Here is a 6,712-nt window from a genome sequence, read left to right on the forward strand (position 1 = left end):
TGACTCATTACTGATTCCCCTTCGCTCCGTCTGGGAGGTCCTGGGACAGGTGGGCTGTATGGGGCTGACTCACTCGCAGCTGTCTGCTCGGATGGCAGGGTTATGTGTGGGACACGTTAGCACTGTCCTCTTCAAGTAAAGCTGCTCGAACACAGGGACCATGTATGCTCTATTTCAGTACCCTCAGCGGCCGACAGAGGGCCCGGCACCCCGTGGCTCCCTGTGGGCTGGAGGGACGTGGATGGGGAGCAGGAAGGGAAAGCCAGCAGCCCCGTGCACGCAGGCACTGAGTGGGGACTGTACCTCGAGGACGCAGTGTCTCATGAAGCAGAACAGCACAGGGACCCCACGCAGGGGCTCTCACGTGAGTTTGCCCAAGGCTGGACGTTGCCAACACCCACGGACATTGAGTCTCTCCGAGCCCCCGGCTGCTGGACGAGGCCAGCCTGACTCGTTCGGGCCAGTGCACTACAAACAGAAGTGACATGTCACTTCCAGACAAAAGCACTTAATTGCTAGTGTGAGACCCTCTGGCTCTTCCTCTGCCTGTCTGGCAACAAGAGCTCATTTATTCCAGATGGTGCAGCTTCGTGACGGTGGGTCCCTCTCCGCCTGGGTCCCTGGGTGACTCCACGAGGCCATGATGAACGCGGAGTTTGCAGGGGAATGTATGTTATGTTTATTGTGTTAAGATCAGGAAAGTGTGGAGCTGCTTGTTAGCGAGACACGACATGGCCCATCCTGATTAATGCAGACCTTTTCTGCTTCCTCCTGTCTGACCTCAGGTCCCTACCTCCCACTCTTCTGCTCTGTGAAACGAACAGACAACGGCTCCCATCCACCACAAAGTGCCTAGCAGCGTTCCTAGCACGTGACTATTCAGCAAATGGTAGCTTTTGTTAGCCTGGAGCAAGGGGAGCAGTGGGCATCTGCCCCAGTAGCTGTCTGTGCCCCTTTCCTTAGAGACATCGTGAGCAGTCACCAGTTGCCCAACCCCCCAGAGCAGTGCCGCCACCGTCCCTCTGCAGGTCAGCACACTCTCTGAGCTCCTTTTCTTTGCAAAATGTTGTGAGCAGTCAGTGCGATGAGATACACAACACCCTCTGCATACTGTGGACCACTATTCACCTCGATTACCTTGGTCTTGACACAGCGGGGTCCCACCCCCACCCCCCCCCCGCTCAGGAACATCCGGCCACACACCTAGCCGCCACCAATGACCTCCAGCCCCCCCCCACACGCGTGTTGGATACTGACACCTCTCGCAGTGTCCCGATGGCAGGGAACGTGCCGGACAGAGCTTGTCTGGCCGGCCCCCCAGCGTCCTGAAACCAAAAGACCAGCTCTTTGCAAAGCCGGAACCTGGGGGAGGAGAAAGATCACTTCCTCACTTTTCCATTGCCTTACTCACTGTAATTAGCTGCACAGAGGCGGCCTCCCGGGGAGAGCAGAGCCATCAGCTCCCAGAATTGAACGGGCAGCTTTGTCTTTTTGTTCCTCTCCACATAATACTGCTCTCCTGGTGGTCGCTATGTAAACACATCCTGCATTCATTTGCAAACTGAGGAGTATTTCATATTTGGAGGCTCAGATAAATGCTCCAGCTTCCCGAAAGAGACACTGGTCGGGACTTCTTCTTTTCAGGCAGCATCGTGCCCACACTCCTGGTCCGGCACCCCAGCCGTGCGACTCCGGGAGATGACCAACACTTTGTCCTTCTCAGAGCCTTCTCTGAAGCATGTGCCCCATGGGGTCACACACTCAGGAGTCAAGGGTACCTCTGGGGCACCTGGTCCCACTAGGGACCTGAAGCAGGAGCCCCTACTTGGTCTCAGAGAAAGGCTCTGCATCAAGACCATTGAGCCTGGAAAACGGGTTGACTTTTTACAGAGTCTGGACTTGGGGATCCGAACGCTGAGACTTCCCTCTGGCTTCTCCAGACACCGGCTCTGAGCCTTTGGGAAAGATCATTTGACCCTTCCAGGCCTCGGTTTGCTCATTGGTTAAGAAGTCATTCCGTCATTCATGCCAAAAATATTTATTGGACATTTACCACGTGTCTGGTATTACTCCAGACCCTGGGGGTGCTGTGGGGCAACAGGGTGTCTGCCCTCACAGGACAGTGATGGACAGCGGCAGGTGGAGGGGGAGGCAGAGAAAGGTACGTGGGTAGGTGGCAGGGATGCTGGGAGGAGGGAGGTGGCCGATGAGAGAAGAGGAAGGGTAAGCTTGGGGAAAGAATAGGCTACACAGAGGGAACAGCGTTTGCAAAGGCTGTGGGGCAGAAAGGAGATTTGGGGGTTCAAGACCCAGCCAGGAGCCTGCTGTGGACCTCCTGAGAGTGGTAGCAAATCCTGTTGGAAAGGCAGCTGGAACACATCTTGGGAGGACTCGCAGGCCATTAAAAAGGACTTGGGGAATTATTCCGAGATGGGAAAATGTAGTAAGTCAAGCCATATGAAACTACTGTTTTTCTAGGTCAGGAATGGTTGAACATCAGCATTTTATACGGTTCAGCCTAATAGATGTAAACGTGCACTATTGCTAATTTATTATCACCACTATAAAAAACAGGCTTTTCTATTATTTTGGCAGAATTAATTGGAAGACATTTCTTCTTTCTGTGGAGCATGAATGCGCCTCCTTGCACTTTGCACCCGTGGCTACAGCCCAGCCTTCAGGGCACTGCTGTCTGGGGGCCCAGCCCCCTTCCCCACTGGCCCTTTTGATATGGAGCTGTAGCTGTTGCCATGACGTCATGTCTCTTCCCGAGACACCTCTTCCCGGAGTTCAATATTTCTGATTCTGCAAACCTCTCTCTTGCGACAGGGTTCCCCGACTCCCCTCCTCTCCCACGCCCTGCCCGCAGAGTGAGTTCTGAACAATCGTAGGAAGGCAGTGTTTCCCGTTGCACCCCACTAATCAAGGAAGACCTCCCAACCCCGCCAAGATTCTCTGGTTCCTTCACTTGCTCATTCAGTGAATACGCTGTCTTCCGGCTCTTCCCCAGGAGGGAAGGGGGCCGCTTCCCCTCCCCAGCGCCCTGAGAGCCGCTGTCCACTGCAGCGGGAGGACGTTCCAGATTCTCAGACAGAAACCCCTGGGACACGGAGCAAGAGGGCTGTTACAGCTGAGCCCAGCACCACAGCCTCGGTTCTCCGGGCTGTCCCGAGACCGGGAGTGCTCTGGGCCGTGGGTCTCCTTGGAACGTTTTAATGGGGTGGCTGGCATCACACGGTCCCAGACCTGGCTGCCAGGATCCCATCTGTACTCCCTGCTCTGAGCTTCAGGAAACAAGGATTCTAGAGCAACCTCCACCGACTAGTCATGTGATCTTGGACAAGTTACTGAACTTCCCGAGTCTCAGTTTTCTTTTCCTTCCCTCCCCCCCTCCCTTCCTTCCTTCCTTCCTTCCTACCTTCCTTCCTTCCAAGATTTTATTTATTTATTTGAGAGAAAGACAGAAAGAGCAGGGAGAAGAGGCAGAGAGCGAGGAGGAAGCAGGCTCCCTGCCGAGCAGAGAGTCCAGATGTGGGGTTCCATCTCAGGACCCTGAGATCATGACCTGAGACAAAGGCAGATGCTTCACCAACTGAGCCACCCGGGTGCCCTGAAACTCAGTGTTCTTATCCCTGAAAGGGGGATGACTACCTCCTTCCTTAGCTGAAGGGAGAGCTAGCACAGATGGGTATTAAATGAGCATGTGTCCCAAATCCCACCACCGTCTCCACTGCCATTCCTCGCCCAGAGGCCCCTCAGGGCGGCCCAACCCCCGCAGTGGCTAAGCGGTTTCCCTGCTTCCCTACTTTGTGCCCCAGAAACTGTCCTCCGTAGCACCCATTCTCTGAGGAGTTGTTACCGCCTGAAAAAGCCCCTGATCTTCATTCTACCACCAAGGCCAGAAAACTGGACTCCCACCAAAATCGCACAACTGAAGGAAGCCTCTCGAAGCGTAAATGACCCCCCGTCACTCCCTTGCTTTGGACCTCACAGCTTCGCGATGTGCAGGATACAGTCCACACTCCTCGGGTCCCCCGGGCCCCACCTTGGCCGCCCGTCTACCTCTTGCCAGCCTTTGTCACTTCCCACGACTGACCTCTTTGCTCGCAGTGATATCCTGTCTCCGAGTGAAATGCTGGACCCCTTCCTTCAGAGACACCTCCGAGGGTCTGGGGATGCTTCAGGAGGGGAAGAAGTTACTGTATATTGAGTAAAATGCCAGGCATCTCATACGTGTGATGGCGTGCAGCGTTCAGAGGAATGGGCCCCTGGAGCCACACCTTTAAGGGGACACCCCGTCCTCCACGCAACACCTGGCGGACGCCCAGCGATAAGCCTCGCACACGAGCCCCGGAAGCTCCGGCCTCAGAGCCCCTGGGGCTCCAGCTCTCCTTCTAATAACCTAAAGGCTATTAACAGTCTCTTCAGTTATTAAAACCATTTTTTGATGCCTGTCCCTTTGGTCCTGGCTCCATGCCATGAAAAGTAGCTGACATCCCAGATGCCCCTTTGAGAGGGCGGCCCTTCCCCAGGCTAGAGAAAGAGGCTGAGACCTCATTGCTCAGGCACGGCCCCGTTCTCACGGGAGGACACGGACCCCGGCCCCGGGGCCCAAGTGCCTCCCGGATTTAAAATCTTGCCGGTGAAAGAACCTGAAGGCATGTGTAGAAACACTGGCATTCTGGAGGACAGAGGAGAAAAGTCTCATGCTTGAGCTCAGGCCCAGGGGCTGCTTGCAGGGGTCTGAGTCCGGGACCTGAGGTCTGCCAGCAGTGCTGACGTGCCCCAAGGACACCTTCACCTCTTTCATCTGTGAGAAATGAATATCGGGGCTCCTGGGAGCCCCAGTCGGTGAAGCATCTGCCTTCGGCTCAGGTCGTGATCTCAGGGTCCTGGGATCGAGCCCCGTATTGGGCTCCCTGACCTTCCTCACCCTCCCGGATCCGCCACCCGGACCTGCTGACTCTGCCCTCCCCGCTCACGCTCCAGCCGCCTTCTCCTCTCCCTTCCATGACTCTGCGTGGGTTTTTGGCTTTCTCCACTCCTGCCTGTATTAGCGTGACAGCCTCCGACGCGATCTTCCCGTCTCCAGCCTGACCCCGTCTAAACCATACTTGACCATTCTGTGGGAATAATCCTTCCAAAATGCAAATCTGATGTGATACGTTAGTCCCTGAAGTCATTCCACAGCTCCCTGTCGAGGTTGGGACAAAATTAAGCCCTTTAACAACTTGGTGAAGGGCCTCCCTGACCTGACCCCCCTCTGTCCAGTCTCACGGCTTCCTGAGTCCCTTTCCGAGGTTTAAGGATATCACCCGTGAGCCTGCTTTCTGTTCCTGGGGATGAGGCACGCACCATTTCTTGCCTCCTTGGAACAGGTGGTCCTCTCCTCAAAACAGTGTCCCTCCCCCTTTATTTTTCCCTAGCTGACTCCTCCTCATTGTAAAAATCCCGTACTGGGTTTTACCTCCTCCCTGAAGAGGTTCTCCCCACCTGCTCTAATTATGGGCTCTGCCCAGGTGATCCTTCCCTGTGCTCCCGTCGCTGCACTCAGGGTCCCAGGCACTCTCGTGGCCATTGCCTTATTGCAGGAAAAGCTTGGGGCTCCCTGCTTTTCTCTTTCTGTGCACTTGGCGTGCTGGCTGCTGTCTGTCTTTCTCTTTCTCTCTCTGTCAGGAGACTGGAAGCCCATTGCAGGCAGGGATTGGGCTCGGTACACCCTCCTTCCCCCCATCAAGGTCCTCTTCCTGCATAGTGTCTGAGGGTGGCCCGCCTCCCTCCCAAGGGAGAGCACCTGTGCGTAGCCCCTCCCCCCAGGTAGCAGCTCGGCTCCAGGAGAGCAGGAGAGGAGGGAAGTCGGCCGTGAGTGGAGGGGAAGGACGTGTGACGGACTAGCGACCCAGGCATCCGGTTTCGTCGTTTAAACACTCAGCCCTTCAGCCCGGGACTCTGTACCAGGTCTCTGGAGGTGTGGAGACACGTACATGACGGTTTCTGTCCTTCGGGGATGTGCCGTCCAAGAGCAGAGATGTACCCGTCTGCAAACTCTCGGAACTGCAGGGTGGTCTCTAGACCCTAGGACTCTGAACACAGTGCTGTTTAGCAGGGAGAGAAAGCCGTTACTTGTAACTGTTGAGGGTTCAAAGCGAGGACAAGGTAACCTCTGAGCAGGGACGTGGAGGATGAGAAAAGCTCTGCCCACTTCTTCCTGGGGAAGGAAGGCTTTCTAGGCAGGTTCCCAGTGCTTGCTGGGGTTTCCCTGGAATAAACTGCAGTCCCTCAGCTTATGGTGGGGGGACTGGGTGTGGGGATGGGGACTGGCCGCCCGGTGTCCCGGGCTGGCAGAGGTGTCCCCCCCCACCCCCGTGGGCACCCAGGCTCCAGCAGGGGCTCTAGGCACAGGGCTGCGGCCTCCTCTCCACGCCTGGTTTATTATGCACGAGGCAGGCAATTTGCCTCCCGCCCCGGGGACCCATCTCGGAGACAAGAAGGTAGTTTGTTCTCTGTAATGGCTTGTGCTGGAGTGTGGCGAGGCGTCAGGCAGGGCGAGGGCTGGGGCTGCACGGAGGGGGCCGGGGCCTCTGTGGCCTTTACCCTTCCTCTCCTGCGGCTTCCTTTCCCCCACTGCGCTCTGTCCTCCTGCCCCTCGTTCCTGAGCCTAGTGGTGCCTTCTCCCACCACCCTCTTTAGTGCTGGGACGGGGTGGGGTGGG

This window comes from Enhydra lutris, unplaced genomic scaffold, assembly GCF_002288905.1.
Source record: "Enhydra lutris kenyoni isolate GAN:26980312 unplaced genomic scaffold, ASM228890v2 scaffoldscaffold94, whole genome shotgun sequence".
NCBI classification, from domain to species: Eukaryota; Metazoa; Chordata; class Mammalia; order Carnivora; family Mustelidae; genus Enhydra; species Enhydra lutris.